The sequence below is a fragment of the Triturus cristatus genome, chromosome 2_1, assembly GCF_964204655.1.
Source record: "Triturus cristatus chromosome 2_1, aTriCri1.1, whole genome shotgun sequence".
In the NCBI taxonomy this organism is placed as follows: domain Eukaryota; kingdom Metazoa; phylum Chordata; class Amphibia; order Caudata; family Salamandridae; genus Triturus; species Triturus cristatus.
This window is the reverse complement of record NC_140581.1, coordinates 164,427,548-164,445,729: the sequence shown is the minus strand read 5'-3', so window position 1 is coordinate 164,445,729 and position 18,182 is coordinate 164,427,548.

Here is an 18,182-nt window from a genome sequence, read left to right as displayed (position 1 = left end):
TTTTACAACGCATGCACTTACAACGCATTTTTTACAACGCATAATCCATTACAACGCATGACATTACAACGCATGACACTACAACGCATTTTTAAAAAATACCTTTACAACGCATTGCCATTACAACGCATACTACCTTTACAACGCATACCATTACAACGCATTATATTAAATTACATTTAAGGTAAGTATTAGATAGTATAGGGGTAAAAATTACTATTATAACTCCAGGGGGTGCAACAGTAGGGTAAGTGTTGGATAGTATAGGGGTAAAAATTACTATTCTAACTCCAGGGGGTGCATCAGTAGGGTAAGTGTTGGATAGTATAGGGGTAAAAGTTACTATTCTAACTCCAGGGGGTGCAACAGTAGGGTAAGTGTTGGATAGTGTAGGGGTAAAAATTACTATTCTAACTCCAGGGGGTGCAACAGTAGGGTAAGTGTTGGATAGTATAGGGGTAAAAATTACTATTCTAACTCCAGGGGGTGCATCAGTAGGGTAAGTGTTGGATAGTATAGGGGTAAAAATTACTATTCTAACTCCAGGGGGTGCATCAGTAGGGTAAGTGTTGGATAGTATAGGGGTAAAAATTACTATTCTAACTCCAGGGGGTGCATCAGTAGGGTAAGTGTTGGATAGTATAGGGGTAAAAATTACTATTCTAACTCCAGGGGGTGCAACAGTAGAGTAAGTGTTGGATAGTATAGGGGTAAAAATTACTATTCTAACTCCAGGGGGTGCATCAGTAGGGTAAGTGTTGGATAGTATAGGGGTAAAAATTACTATTCTAACTCCAGGGGGTGCATCAGTTGGGTAAGTGTTGGATAGTATAGGGGTAAAAATTACTATTCTAACTCCAGGGGGTGCATCAGTAGGGTAAGTGTTGGATAGTATAGGGGTAAAAATTACTATTCTAACTCCAGGGGGTGCATCAGTAGGGTAAGTGTTGGATAGTATAGGGGTAAAAATTACTATTCTAACTCCAGGGGGTGCATCAGTAGGGTAAGTGTTGGATAGTATAGGGGTAAAAATTACTATTCTAACTCCAGGGGGTGCAACAGTAGAGTAAGTGTTGGATAGTGTAGTGTAATATTATGCGTTGTAATGGTATGCGTTGTAATGGTAGTATGCGTTGTAATGGAATGCGTTGTAAAGGTAGTTTTTAAAAATGCGTTGTAATGGTATGCGTTGTAATGTCATGCGTTGTAATGGATTATGCGTTGTAAAAAATGCGTTGTAAAGGTTGTGCGTTGTAAAAGTTGCGTTGTAAAGGTTGTTCCCCTGCCAATACCTCTGTCACCTCTGTCATCACCACCAAGAAATCTCAATGCTAGTATGGTACTCTCCAAGTATGGTTTCAATCAAAAATCTGACGATGTGGCTCCTTAGAAAGAGCTAGAAGCCCACCTGGTCCTGACTTTCCTGAACCTGACAAGATGCTATTGCTTAGCGCTGGGACTCTCCATTGGGAGTAACCAGGTGCTCATACCATTCAATCATGAAGTCTTATGCTTATACCAGCTAGTTTGCACATTTCCAGTTCAAGACCTTGCCAACATGGAAGAAGGAGATATGCCCAAAACAATAAGATTGAATAGGCAAACATTCATTGATTCATGTCATCAGCTGGATCCACAACTTCTGGCTCACATAAGGAAGTCCACATCAGTAACTCCAAGAGACACAATCATGGCAGCACTACATATTGTAAACACAGGATCATTCCAGACCACTGTTCCAGTGTCTTGTGGAATGTCACCACCAATTTTCAGTGGTGTATCACAAGAAGTATTTCCGACAATGATGTAACACATCAAAACCCACATACACTTTACACACACTGAGGATTTTACCAATGTGAAGGGAGAGTATCATGATTTGGCTCCACTACAGCATGTGTTTTGAGCAATTGATGGCACACATATAGATTAAGTGCCACTACACAACAGAGAACAAGTCCAATGTATTTTCAATTATCTCATCCAATACCATCCAATCACAGTACAAGTTGCCTCTGTACAATATTTGTTCATTCAAAGTCTGTGTGTATTTCCCAGGATCAGCCCACTTTCCCTTTCAATCAATTAATCAATCAATAAGGATTTATAATTCACAGCTAATCACCCGATAGAGTATCCAGGCGCTTGCATGCCCCAGAGGCTTAATCGAACAGCCAGGTCTTGAGGGCCGTTTGGAATTCCAGAAGTGAGGTGATGGTCCGGAGGTGCATGAGGAAGCTGTTTAGGCATTTGCTGCGATGCAGGAGAAGGAGCGTCCTCCACTACTGCTTCGGTCGATGTTGTAGTATGGGCAAGTGAAAAGGAGGCAGAGTGCAGTCTTCTCGATGGTTGGTGGAAGTTCAGGCATCGGTTAATGGAGGTGGGTCTTTGGTTGTGTAGAGCTTTGTGTGCGTGGGTCAGCAGCTTGAATTGGCATCTTTTCTGTACGGGGTGCCTATGGAGTTTCCTGAGGTAGTGTGTGAGGTGGGTTCATCATGGAAGGCCAAGGATGAGTCTGGCTGCAGCGTTCTGTATGTCTTAAGTCTTTGTAGAAGGTGTGTGGTGATTCCTACGTAGAGGGCATTGCCGTAATCCAGTCAGCTGGTGATGAGTGCTTGTGTCACGGTGCGTCTCTTGTGTAGCGGTAGCCACTTGAAGATCTTATGTAGCCTGTGCAGTGAGGAAGCAGGTGGAGGAGACAGCATTGATTTGTGACTTCATGGTGAACTTGTTGTCAATGATGATTTCAAGGTTTCTGGCGTGGTTGGAGGGAATGGGTGCGGGTCCTAGGTCTGATGGCCACCAGGAGTCATTCCATGTGTTGCTGTGGTTGCCAAAGATTAGTACTTCTCTCTTATCTTTTCCATTTTCACAGGCTACAATGTCCCTTTGAGTTCCAAAGTGAAGTGTAGTGATTGATGTGCCACATAATATGACCCATACATAGGACAATGATGTTAGGTAGATTTGTATGCACTCTCCAATGTCAAATATACATCATTAATATGTGTTTTGTGTTTAAAGCCCTAGATTCACATTGGTGTGTATGTAGTGATCTACGCATGTATATGTTTGATGTATATGTGATAAGTTGCCAGATAACATCATGGTAAATGGTAAACACATTATAAACTCTTTACAGATGGAGATATGTATATACTGTGTCCAAACAAATTGAAAATGATGTTAGCTTTGTGTATAGTCCCACAAACCACTCAGCCTAGATCAGGGCTTGCCAAAATTGAATGTAGTTTGGGAGCCAACAGTAGCTCCTAGATCCCTTCAGAGTAGCACACAGCCTTAGGGTCACTTATTGGATGGGAACAGGGTGACCCTTGTAATGTAAAAGTTGAGGAAAGGCAGTGTTCATATGACATTTAGCAACTTATAGAGCAGAACGTTCACGAAACAGTGATCGTGGTGCTATCAAACCACTAATCTTCGCAACGAGTGGCCTTTCTTAGTGTTTGCAGACAGAAGAACTGTAAATTGCCTTCTCTACTTAAGAAAGAGTCATGTTTTATGTTTTTCCTAAAACTTGAAAAGATCTCCCACCTACCCTTGTTTTCCTAAACGTAGACACACAGACAGGGTATGATGATCTTAAGGGCCTCAAAGGTTTGTAGTGGCAACGTTTATTTTGTAGTGCCCAAGGTCCTGTTCCATTTATAGCTTTGTGGACTATACTCATAGCTTTGAAAATACTTCTTTCTTTTAAAGGTAGCCAGTGGGGCTCTATTAAGGAACCTGATGCGGAGTCACATCTAGATGTATTCAGTACTAATTCAGCAGCCATCATTTATGTCCTTGTTGTGGTTTAACCTTTATTCTTGTACTTCCCATACATATTGCTCTTATCTTTTTTGCCTGTGTTGTTGGGCTGTGCCCTGCATTCTATTTGGTCATAGCTTAGCAACAGAATAATGGGGAGGTAAGGGATTGAGTTCAGGCAGTTGTAAGGTAACTGCTGTCTGGACTGGTGGTCTTTACTCTTGTACCTAAGAATAAACTTCCTTCACCCTTGGACTGGCTCTTGGACTTCTGTATCTTGGAGATCATCTTTACACTCCTGTAAAGTCTTTTAAGCTGGTAGTCTGGAGTTCCTAGCAGAAGGGCGTTACGGTAATCAATTCTGCTTAATACTGTACACTACACTACCATTTTTCTCGCTGACTGTGGAAGTAATGGAACACTTTTTCTCAAGTTTCTCATAAGCCCACGACAAGTGGCTGGGGTTGTATTGACATGAGATTCCATAGAAATCTTCTCATTAATCTGGACTCCTAGATTTCGGACTGACTGGGCTGTTATTAGATCTACATCACTTGTCCAAGGTCAGTAGTTGCTCGGAAGTTGATATGGTTCTTTGCTGGAGAAGCAGCACAAAAACTCTGTCTTACTTCCTTTAAATTTAAGTGTGTTCTTAATGAGCCAATTGGTCATCTCAGTTAGGGAGGAGTTAAGTTTTTCTAGCTGGGTGGAGCAGTTGTTATTTAGGGACAATATTAATTTGGTGTCGTATGTGTTAGACCCGGTCCGTTTTGCAGGTTTATCCCCAAAGTTTTTGCTTTTTGCTAAAGTGCATATGCTTTCTGTGTAAATTATGATTGGTTATCCATGATTGGCATATTTGTCTACTGGTAAGTCCATAGTAAAGTGCAGGGAGTGTGCCAGGGCCTGTAAATCAAATGCTACTAGTGGGCTTGCAGCACTGGTTGTGTCACCCACAGGAGTTGCCCTGTAAAGTTGCCTCAGACCTGCCACTGCAGTGTCTGAATGCGCAGTTTTAAACTGCTATGTCGACCTGGCAAGTACACTCACTTGCCAGACCCTCACCTTCCCTTTTCTCACATATAAGACACTCCTAAGGTAGGCCCAAGGTACCCCAATGGGCAGGTTGCAGTGCATGTGAAAGGTAGGGCATGTGCTGGTGTGGTTTACATGTCCTGATAGTGAAATACTGCCAATTTCATTTTTCACTATTGTAAGGACTAGCTGTCCCATAGGCTAAGATGGGAACTGCCTTGTAACAATTTTTACAAGTGTAACATTCCATTGGAAACATCTAGAGATTTGGGGGCAGATTTACAAGAAACGAATGCAGCGCGGTGACGAAAGACATTTTGCTGTGCCGCGCTGCGTTAGTTTCAAAGCACGGGGATGCAACATATTTACAACAATATTCACATCTCTGTGCTTCCCCCTGTGCTTGTGCAAACACTGCTGCCATGCGCCGGCGCAGGCACCCTTGCACCATGGACCAAGGATGCCAGCGTCATGGGGAAATGGTTTTTGTGCAGGAAGAGGCACCTTCCTGCACAAAAACAATCAATTGATGTGATTTCCTCTTCTAATGCGTGCTGTGGAATGCACCATGCATTGAATGACGAAAGAAATGGGGAGAAATTAAATAATTTCTCCTCGTTGCACCTCGCTATGCCACCCATAGGGTGGCATAGCATTCTGATGTATTTCCAGATTTACGATTGCTCGTAAATCTGGAAACGCATCAGTGGGCATGGGTGTTGCCTGAGAACACCCACAGCAACCTCCATGTCAAGCGATGGGGCGATGTTTACAAGCAAAGGAAAAGACACATAGGGTGGCTTTACATGTTCTTGTAAATATCATGCAGCAGGTTGCGCTGCCGGTGCGTCATGCAACGTGATGCACCGGCAGCGCAAGGGGCTTGTAAATCTGTTCCTTGGAGTTTAGACTCACTGATCTCAGAATTTAATAACACACCTTTTAGTTAAGGTGGCTTTTAAAATATGTGTTTGAAAATGCCACTTTTAGAAAGTGGTACCAAAGGGGATGATGGACGGAGCGTTTGAGCAAATCAAACACTTACCCCCAGTCAACTGATCTGGGTTTAATCCATCATCATTCTTTAGCTCACTCCACCACCCCAGTTCAGACATGGCCATATGCAAATCAGTCTGACCCTGTGCCTGATGGGAACAGTCCATCCCGAACTGCTAAGCCATGTCTTCCCTGGCCCGGAAACAAGCATCTTGGGACCGGTTTCGGGTTCATAACCCTAATCAGCCAGGCTATCTTGAATCCAGTTGCAAAGTTAGCAAGGGACCCACGTCTGGGCATACCCTGCCAACTTAGGGCGAACAAAGCGATACCAAAGGGGATGATGGACGGAGCGTTTGAGCAAATCAAACACTCACCCCAAGTCAACTGATCTGGGTTTAATCCATCATCATTCTTTAGCTCACTCCACCAACCCAGTTCAGACATGGCCTAATGCAAATCAGTCTGACCCTGTGTCTCATGGGAACAGTCCAGCCTGAACTGTTAAGCCATGTCTTCCCTGGACCGGAAACAAGCATCCTGGGACCGGTTTCGGGTTCATAATCCTCATCAGCCAGGCTATCTTGAATCCAGTGGCAAAGTGAGCAAGGTACCCACGTCTGGGCATACCCTGCCAACTTAGTGCGAACAAAGCGATACCAAAGGGGATGATGGACGGAGCGTTTGAGCAAATCAAACACTCACCCCCAGTCAACTGATCTGGGTTTAATCCATCATCATTCTTTAGCTCACTCCACCACTCCAGTTCAGACATGGCCATATGCAAATCAGTCTGACCCTGTGCCTCATGGGAACAGTCCAGCCCGAACTGTTAAGCCATGTCTTCCCTGGACCGGAAACAAGCATCCTGGGACCGGTTTCGGGTTCATAACCCTCATCAGCCAGGCTATCTTGAATCCAGTGGCAAAGTACCCACGTCTGGGCATACCCTGCCAACTTAGTGCGAACAAAGCGATACCAAAGGGGATGATGGACGGAGCATTTGAGCAAATCAAACACTCACCCCCAGTCAACTGATCTGGGTTTCATGCATCATCATTCTTTAGCTCACTCCACCACTCCAGTTCAGACATGGCAATATGCAAATCAGTCTGACCCTGTGCCTCATGGGAACAGTCCAGCCCGAACTGCTAAGCCATGTCTACCCTGGACCGGAAACAAGCATCCTGGGACCGGTTTCGGGTTCATAACCCGCATCAGCTAGGCTATTTTGAATCCAGTGGCAAAGTGAGCAAGGGACCCACGTCTGGGCATACCCTGCCAACTTAGGGCGAACAAAGCGATACTAAAGGGGATGATGGACGGAGCGTTTGAGCAAATTAAACACTCACCCCCAGTCAACTGATTTGGGTTTAATCCATCATCATTCTTTAGCTCACTCCACCACTCCAGTTCAGACATGGCCCTGCTTCCGCCGGTGGGAGTACATGGACTTCAAGGACTTCCAGAGCCTGGTGTGTACATAAACAACTTATGTAACATGGGGTAATGGCTTCCACACCTCAACTACACAAAATGCACGCAACTACCCCCAAGCCCTCACCGGCCAGAACCACAGTCAAAAACAATGCTAATGCCACTGACATTTGTATGCCCCATTGAGAAAGCAAGGCCATGCTATGTCCCAAGCTACACGAAGCACTAACCCAAGAATGGATGTCCGGTATGCAGGGAGGGTGGGTGTCACAAAACGCATTGTTGAACTCCAAATCAGACACAATTGCCCTCATCCCATTTGGCCCAGGTACATACCCATGCACTATGCACAATGCACAGGGACTGGGAAAGTACTGACAAGATAGCTGACACGTGGCCCTGGTGTAGGCAGCAGAAGGCCCTCCTGTGACCAGTGCAAACACAAACACCATGACAACAGGGTCAGATATCTAGGACAGGAACTCACACTCACTGTCATGGCAGCATGCTCCATAGGACGACAGCTACATCACCTGGGAGCCCCAGTGCCAAATCACACTACACCCACCAGCAGGCCCTGTCACACACACTCCTTACACAAGCAGACACCCCCGGGACAGGCAATGGATTTACCTACTGTCACAATGGACATGTAACACAACAAGACCAGTACATAGCCGAAGAAGCATCCAAGCCAAAAATCTACATGTCAAAGACTCAGGAGAACATATCAATCTGTCCCCCGCAACATACCCATCCACAAGTGAACATTGAGGAGAATGCTAGGCACATACAACTACCTGGAGGAACAGTGCCAACTTGAATGTGTATGAAACATTGATGTTGCATGAAATAGCATTAACATTGTCTGTCTCTCACACACAGGGCAACGTGATGAATCTCCCCCAACAATGGGGGTGAAGAATCACAGTCCCTGGCTCGGGAGGAACCTGATCCCACCGGCAGCGACGCCTCTCAACACTCCGCGGATGACCCCGACCGACCTGGACCCTCTGGTGTCCAAACTCCTGCAGCACCTGGTTCAGGAACATCTGTGCCAACCACCACCCCCATTTCTGCCACATCCCAGGAGACACCGAGGAGCCATACCCGCAGGGAACAACTGAGCCAGTTTGACCAGGAGGGACAAGGTGCGCCGGGCACCCAGGAGGAGGCAGACAACACTGCCACTGCCATCCCTCGGGGTCCTGTAGACCCGATGTGCCCACAACGGCAGCCCAGGCTCGTGTGGGCTGGGGTGGTGGGAGTGTAGGCAGGCGGAGGTGAGAACCTGAACAGCCAGCTGAAGGGACCGGTATGTCACACATACACAACATCATGGACACATACCGACGTAACACCAGGGAGTTCAGCCAGGTAGTAGGGACCCTCACAGAGATAAAGGGGACCATCACAGAGATGAAGAACCAGCAGGCTGAGCAACACGCCAGTCAACAAGAACACCAAGGACGGATGGAGGCAAGACTGGTTGAGCTCCTAGTGTTGCAAAGGGACATAAGCCATTCACTCCGTCGGATCGCCGACAACATGTGAAACCGTCCCTGTGCCACCAGGCGAAGACCACCACCAGCCACAGGGAGGGAGGAGGAGGAGGATTCGTTCGACGGAGCGTCCCAAGCATCGTCAAGGCCCCCTGAGGAAGGTGGGTCGTCCACGGAAAAGAACGGGAGAGGCAGCGGCCCATCCACATCTCCCAGGTCACCTGGCCTGGCACCTGGCCTTCATGTGCGACAGCATCACCTCATTGACTGACATTATCTGCCAGATGGACTTGCTGGTCACAGTCTGACCAATGATGCCAAACACTGTGGTCTGGACTCTGCTGACTTCAAATGCCAAGGATCCCATCTCCTCCTGTGAACTTTGGATTCTATGGTTCCTGTATTGCACCTTTTTCTTTGAACAAATCACGCCCCAGACCTATAATACAAAAAAGAATAATTGAAATGTTATGTTGCAGTCATTTAGCATGAGTCCACAACATACGTGTGGGGATATGTCAAAGTATGCCTGAGTGTGGAACTAACTACAGCCATCCATACACTGGGATCTGAGTCCAGTCGAGGACACACATGGGTCCCAATGTATCATCAAATACAGACATGGAGCCCAATACTCACCCGTGATGGCCTCAAGCTGCTGAGGGGGGCTTGCAATACTGCTCGGACAGACCAATTTCGAAGAGTATCATGAAGGTGTAGAAGTCATGGGTCATGTGGAGGTGCCCAGGGAGGGAGTCCCAGGTCTGTTTGGTGAGGTGGGATAACTATCTCCTGCATGCAGTTGTTCTGTGGATGTGATGAATGGTGGCCAGAGCAAGATTGGCTGCACAGACGTCCAAGGTCGGTTTTGGTCTGGGGTTGTGGACTGCCTCCTGAGTGTGGTTGAGGAGTCTGAAGGTGATCCTGCAGCAGACAGTGAGCCATTGTAGCTATCTCAGGTGGACGGTGATGTGGCTGGGGCGGGGGATGTTGAAGATGAGGTGTGTGGATGCACCCTGGATGTGGACAAGTTCTCCTGCAGTTTTGCTGTTGTTCCTCCGTAGAGGGCAGTGCTGTTGTTGACCCGGCTGGTGTTGTGGACCTGGGGGACGGTCTGTCTTGCCTTGGAGTAGATCTATCTGTGGATCATTTGCAGCATGCAGAGGGTGTTGCAGCATGAGGTACAGATGGTGTTGAGTTGCATGGTAATTGTGAGCGATGAGTCCATGATGAACACCAGCTTGCATGCATGGCCACTGGGTGCTGGTGCGGTGCCCAGGCCGGTGAGACACAAGGAGTTGACCCAGCCGTAAGGGGACAATCCTCAGATGATGACCACAGTCCTGTCCAAGTCCAGCCTCAGGTGGCTGATGTTCAGCCATTCGTCAACGGATCTCATGCCTTCTTGAAGGTTGGATCTGGCAATGGCTGAGTCATTGGTGAGGGTGAGAAGCAGCTGTGTCAATGGCATACGAGATGATGATGAGGTCATGTGCGCATGTGATGGTGGAGAGGGGAGTCATGGAGACATTGAAGATCGTCACGCTGAGAGATGAGCCCTGGGGCATGGGCCAGATGACCGCAGTGTACTACATGCTGAAGGGTGGAGGCCGACTCCCTGGGCCTTGCTGGTGAGGTACTTGTGGATTTAATCCTGGACCCACCTCTGGATACCAGTGTTGGAGATGTGTGAGCTGACAGTGTGGTAGCACATGGTGTAGAATGCCGTTGAGAGGTCAAGGGGGGTGGTCTCACCATTGTTGAGCAGGGCAAAGTTGTCGTTGGTGGTGGCAATGATGACGGTTGCAGTGGTGTGATTACTGTGGAAGATGGTCTGGTGCCGGTTGCCTGGAGCTGTTTGCGTGGAGGAAGTTTGTCAGTTGCTCGTTGAGTGTCTTCCTGATGACATTTGCTGGATAGGGAAGCAGGGTGATGTTCCAGGAGATCCTGCGGTACTGCCGTCCGTTGTTTAAGAAGGGCCTGGGTCTCTGCATGCCTCCAGCTCCCATGGAATGTGGCAAGCTCAAAGGAGACATTCATGACGTGCTGGACGTGGGCTTCAAGGATGGGGAATGATGTGGTTGAGATGTTGTGTGGGAAGGGGTCTGATGGAGAGCCAGAGTGGATGGTGCACATGAGCCAGGTGCTGTATTTGCTGCTGACGGGAGTCCAGAACCTGAGGAGGGTTTGTCCCGCTGATAATAGTGCTGTCTGCCTCTGTGTGCCAAGGCTGTCGTGTACGTCCATGAGCTTTCAGTGGTAGAAAGTTGCAAGGGATGTGATCTGCCTTGCAAGGGTGGGGTGTCTTTTGGATGGAGAGCTGCTGTCAGTTCACTCACAGTGCTGATGAGCTCCTTGATGTTGTGTGTTTTGGTGCCTCTGCCCTATCTGAAGGATCTCCACTTGTCCTTGCTGATGATATGGTGATGGCTGTGTGTGGCGTTTTCCAGGGCTGTAAGGTAACTGATGGTTCTTTGTGTTGCAAGGTTTGCACAAGAGTCCGGCTAGATCTGTATGAGTCCAGTAGGTCTGCCTTGTCCCAGGTGGCTTAACTGTTGTTGTGCTTCACAGGAAAGTCCGTCAATGTGGCAAGATTGTTGGATCAGTTGCTGATCCAGTGTGTGAGGTTGCAGGGTGTGGCTGTGGTGTTGGTTCGAGTGTCCCACACAGCTTGTCTGCGGTGACTTACATCAAGCATCTTTGGGGGATCGGTAGCGGGGTGTGGGGCAGTGTGTTGCTTGTCGGAGACGTGAATGCAAATGTTGATGGACCAATGATGGATGGTGGTGTGGTTCTCCTCCAGCAAGAAGTTACTGGCCCCCAGCCACGTGTAGCCTGTGGAGGTGAGGACGTGCGTGCAGATGTACGTGTTGATGGCTTAGCGGAATTGTGGATGTAGGCCTGGAGATCTGTAGATGAGTGTTACTCTGAAGGTTGCCAGGGGGTTGGTTTCGAAACAGGATTTGTGACTCTGAGGGTGTACTGTGAATAAATTGCAATTCATCCTTCGGGATTGTTGGTGCCGTCCCTGCGGGTGATCTTGTATCTGTCTGAGATGGCAGTGAAGAAGTTGTGTGCCGAGGATGCTTTTATCCAGGTTACTGTCATGAAGGTGATGTGTGGGGCTGTTGTGTTGAGGAGGTAACAGAGTCCAATGGCGTGCTGGTGCACAGAACGGGTGTGGAGTAGGAGGCACATGACCTGGTTGTTCTGACAGGGTCTGGTAGGTGGTGCAGCGCTGTGTAGGCAGTTGGAGTTGCACACTCAGCATGCGAAGGTGTCGTGTGTGCGCTTAGGGGTTGCCTGATAGCAGGCGGTTGATTGTCTGGTGGACATTGCTTGGAGGGTGGCTGCAGCATGAGCCTGTTGTGTGACGTGGGTCATGCAAGGACCAGAGGGTCGTGCACTGTGCACGTTGCAGGCGCAGACGCTCCTGCCTTTGGCACGGCGTTGGCGCAACAGTGGCACAGACAAGATGCTGGATGCATTAAGAATGGGTGGAGGGGGAAGGGAGGAGCATTTTGGAGGTGTGTGGGTTACAGAATCAGGTCACTCATTGGGGCAGTGCTGCAGGTGAGGCAGCAGCAGGCGGAAGGGGTGAGAAACTAGGCAAAAAGTAGCACACAAAGACAAGGAGGTCAGAAAGGCACAGTGCAACAGGTGTATGTAAAGGAAGGAGTGTCAGGTTACTCATGGGTCACTCCGAGAAAATGTATGAACAATCACCAAAAATGACGGCCACAGGATCAGGCAACAAAATGCGGAGCTGTGCACAAGAGACACACCGTCAGCAGGCGTTGACGTCCCGTTGTGGGGAGCAACCTACACAAATACATACACAACCAGGTACTTCATGCACAATAGATTATTAGCCATGAAAAACTGCATGCATGTTGCCGAAGTACACATACACTCATATGCTCAAACTTTGACAATTCTGCCATAGATGACGCATGCAAACTGGCAAGAAATCTGCAGTGACAGAGATGAGGCACTTTGGATTGTGGTGAACATCTTTATTACACAAACTCACACAAAGGGAAATGCATCCATATGAACAGACTCACAGGTCAGTTGACATAACATGTGGGACATACGCTGGACCCGCCCTTCACAACACGGATGTTGTAAATCCCAATGAACTGGCACACAAGTTAAGGGGATGAGCCAAACACATCCTGCTGCACACGGAGAGGCTTTACAACAAACAAATGATGGACGGAATGCTGACAATGCAGACATTCTCCCCCAGTCAAGAGATCTGGGTTAAATCCATCGTTCTTTTGCCCACTACACCACCCCAGTTTAGACATGGCCATATGCAAATCAGTCTTGACCCTGTGCCTCATGGGAACAGTCCAGCCCGAACTGCCAAGCCATGTCTTCCCTGGACCGGAATCAAGCATCCTAGGACCGGTTTCTGGCTATCAGCCGTCATCAGCCAGGATAGCTTGACTCCAGTGGCGTAGTGAGCACGGGTCCCACGTCTGGGAATACCCATCCCACTTAGGGCGAAAAGCGTTACAACAAACAAATGATGGACGGAATGCTGACAATGCAGACATTCTCCCCCAGTCAAGAGGCACACGGAGAGGCTGCAATTCCCCATAGAGCCTGTTGTTGTGATGTCCCACACTATGTCCACCCGTAGCATCCGCAATGTTTCAGAGGCAACATTTACACACATTGATGCCTTCATCAGACTCCACACTCCACTACAGATGACTGTCAAGAAGGGTGACTATCATGTCATGGGAGTGTTGCTACATGTTATATGCTCCATGGTAAGAAGACATGTATGCATGGTACCACAACATGCACAGAAGCAGTACCCACACATTCCCAACCCGTACCACCACCAAAAAGCCTTGCTGCAATCCTTACCCAAACTGACATTTCCACATGTCCGTGCATGGAACGCTGATTCAGCACACGTTGCAATCCTCATGAGGAATAGCAGGAGGACAAAGATGACACGAGCAGACAACAGGCGCAAAAATCTGGGAATGACAGACACACAAGAAGTCACCTAAAACAATTCTCGCCGCACACATGATCAGTTACGAAACATGAACAATGTTGGACACATGCAAATTTCAAAGAAAGTCTCTCCGCAAAACTGTGTGGCATGACATCATCACTCAAGTGACACATCAGAACACACATCAAAGTCACTGTGCATTCAGTCAGCTGGACACACACATTGCAACACATGCCCCTCAATGCCACAAGCTTGCACAGTCATACCCAGTGACTCACCATTATGAGAAGAAGTTGCGTATGAGCTGACTCTGGATATCATCCTCCTCCTCCTCCTCCTCATCACTTGCCTCGTGACCAAGCCCTTGATCCTCCACGGGTGGATGTTCCTGCTCATCCAGATCCAGGATGAGTGGCACTGCCTTTTCAACTGCCATGTTGTGCAGCATGCAGCACACGATGAAGATTTTGCAGACCTTCTCCGGTGCATATGGGAGGGACCCGCCTGTCTTGTCAAGGCACCGGAATCGGCTCTTCAGGAGGCCAAACGTCCTCTCAATCACTCGCCTGGTCTGCCCGTGTGCATTGTTGTACCGGTGATCTGCAGCTGTTCTTGGGTTGCGGAGAGGTGTCAGTAGCCATGGCATGTTGGGATATCCAGAGTCCCCTACATGGAAACATTATGTAAATAAGTGGGTCAGGAGATGCCGTGAGAGCCAAAGATACTGCAACACACAGGACAAACAGAGTATACCCACCAACAAGACATGCTCGTTCGTTGTGCAGCCGCAGCATCATTTGTGGCACCCTGCTACGCCTCACGATGTAGGCATCGTGTGCTGATCCTAGAAAACATGCACAGACATGGGAAATCAGCATGTTAGCAAGACACACCACAGGGGCATTTATTGAGTGGTAATGTTTTCGCTTGCTCCTGTGCCTGTGGTGGTACCAATGCCACATGTGTCCCATCAATGGACCCAAGGACATGGGGCATCCTTCCCAGGGCATAGAAATCACCCTTGACATCTGTCAACTCCTCAGGAGTAGGAAATCTGATGAATTCGTCAAGGTGTTCCAACATGGATGCCAAAACATCACGCAGGACACGGCTGAACATTGTCTGTGACATCCCACCAACATCAGCTATGGTCAATTGAAACGCACCTGTGGCAAAAAAACTGTAGGGCTGCCATCACCTTCATCTTGGGGGTCAGTGCAGTAGGATACCTGTGTCGCGGTTGGAGGTGTGGTGCCAGCTTGTTAGTCAAGTCCTCAATCAACTGTCGAGTGAATCTGTAACATCGGATGCAGGCACGCTCCCTCATGGCAGCCAAGTCTGGCATTGGTCTTGGGACAGGCGGTGCCCTGCAGGACATTGTTTGGAATAATGAAGATTGAGAGTCTGCCAACATCAATGTCAATGAACATAGCACATGCTAAACTGCTACTAAACATCAGGTAACTATGGAGTCTGGTGTGTGCAATACATCCAGGACACATATGCCAGCTTGCTGGCACTCCTACGAAAAGCCAGATACACCTGTTGATTGTCAAGTCTACATGACATGCCCTGAAATGAGCTGGGGGCCAGTCTGAGTGAACAGCCAGAGATATCACCGGAGTGACACACATCCACATAGCTGCATTGGAAGGATGTCATCTCATCCAGACAGCTGACTGCAAGGCACATGCACAGGTCACATGGAATGTCAAATGTACATATCAAACATATTGCGATGAAGGGGTACACGTGACAAAAAAAAAACACAGCCATTGAGACGACGCAGATATGTATGCCTGGGAAAATATGATGTCCGATGCACACATACCCTACAGCCGTGGGAATCCACATGTGGCATGGGGTGCGTTGATGTGTGCCATGCCCATCTCCACACAGACCCATGTTGGATGCACCAACAGCAGATGCAGTTGACGGAACACTAACAGCAAGCTCATGGGAACACATGACACACACCTGACATAGTCACATAGGGGCACGCTGATCGTGACATGTCAGTTGATAGAGTGTCCCTGTCCCTGGCATCAGGAGACAGGTGCGGGTGTTGATGACTGTGCCATTCCACTGCTGCTGTGCATGACACAGTTGGCCTACAGACACACATGTGTCAAGTGTCAAGGTGATGTGTGCCACATAGTGCCCCATCACACATGACATGTGTCCACAGGTCATCACACATCAATTGTGCAACTAGATGAGCTGACCTGTGCAATATCACTGGCTGCCACACCTAGGGCCTGCACATGAAAGTATGCAATGACAAGTACTTGATGAACATCCTTGTGCGACTCGTAGCCCTCCATTCCTGGCATGTGTATGCCTCGTATCACCATTGTAAGCGTGTGAAACGCACTGTACCCCCGCATTCATTGCGTGCGTACGCCCCGTATCACTATTGTACTGGTGCCGTACCTGTACGTGTGAAACGCACCGTACCCCCGCATTCACTGTGTGTGTATGCCCCGTATCACTATTGTACTGGTGCCATACCTGTACGTGTGAAACACACCGTACCCCCGCATTCATTGCGTGTGTACACCACGTATCACTATTGTACTGGTGCCGTACAGGTACGTGTGAAACGCACCGTACCCCCGCATTCATTGCGTGTGTACGCCCCGTATCACTATTGTACTGGTGCCGTACCTGTACGTGTGAAACACACCTTACACCCGCATTCATTGCGTGTGTATGCCCCGTATCACTATTGTGCTGGTGCCGTACCTGTACGTGTGAAACGCACCTTACACCCGCATTCATTGCGTGTGTACGCCCCGTATCACTATTGTACTCGTGCCGTACCTGTACGTGTGAAACGCACCATACCCCCGCATTCATTGCGTGTGTACGCCCCATATCACTATTGTGCTGGTGCCGTACCTGTACGTGTGAAACGCTCCGTACCCCCGCATTCATTGCATGTGTACGCTCCGTATCACTATTGTATTGGTGCCGTACGGGTACATGTGCAACGCACCGTACATGTCCACGTCGTTGCGGTACGCAGGGGTTGCTGGACACGGCCCCCCAAGTGACCAGACCCTGGTGGAAATGTATGGGCTCCATATTATAGGTTTGGCTTTGGGTATGGGGTATGTTTCCTGCCCCTGACCCCCACCCTGGCCCCTGGGTGTTGTTCTCACCTTCTGCGGCATGTGCATCGGTTTCGGTGCACCAGGTCATAGGCTAAGAGGACCGGGATGACACGTACGATGGGGTTCATGACATGTACGTCGCGTACCAGGGCTCCGTGTGTAGGACTCTGCTTTTACGGCTGTTTTTGGCTCCCGTGAGAAAAGAGCCGTACGGAGTGCCGTAGGGACGAATCGTACTTGCTGGGCCAGAAACCACTGCTTAAATACGTCCGGACGTCGCGTAGAGGCTGTTCCGGGTCAGATTTGTTGCTTTTTTTACCCGTACGTTCTTTTGTACGATTCGTACGGAAATAGGCTTTCTGTACGAATCGTACTTCCTAGGTTGTACGGAAAGTTTACCGGGTACGAGTCGTACGGAGAAAACGCTCCGTACAACGATTCTTACAGCCTTTTTCCAGGATCGGAATCGACCCCAATGTGTGCTACTGAAATAAATTTCCCCCTAGTGTGGACCAGAGTCCAGTGGGTGGCAGAAAATGTAATTAAGAGAGGGGGTTGCTTGTCCCCTTCCCCAAGACTCTGGGAGGCCACAGGGGGCCCATCCCCTTGGGCCGACATCACAAGAAAGAAGAGGGATACAGGCGTAAAAGCACGGTACTCGCTGCATTGGTTTGACTGTACTCATTCACAGCAATAGTTCAATAAAACAGGGTTGGATTAGCAAAGCAGGCATCCGGCGGCTGGTCGCTGGGCCGGTACCTGAATACCAACTGGGTGCCGGTTTCATGGAGGACAACCACCCACAATATCATACTGGCCACCCTGCCCCCACTATGGCTACCTGACTAGGCCACTATGGAATGTGTAGGTTGGCTGCAGCACAAAACGTTGTGCTTAGAGGTGGGGATCTGCGACGTGTGAAAGGCCAGTTTTGTGGCTGTACTATTTTGGGCCATCGTCAACCTAGCCCAGACCTCACAAGCAGTGCTACTCCACATTGCTTTCTGCCATTCTGCCACACTGTGCCTTGATAGATGAGGGACGGGGGAGGCAAGGCTAGGTGTTGTGGACATTGGGCCCTATGACTGCTCAATAGCCAAAATGTTGTGTTTTTCCCATTCTCTTTCCCTCGCCGGTGGTTCACATTCATCACGTTGTAGGCGGGGTAGTGCAGGTAGTATTCACAGGCCTTGCTGAAAGGCGAGGTTATGCTCTACCTTTTGGGCCGTACTCACATCAGCGCTAAGGGGCGAGCCCAGTGCAGAAGCATTCAGGCCATTGAGGGTGTGGGAGTGTGCAGAGGCTGAGAACATTTTATCCTCGACCGAGCTTCCCCAATTCCAA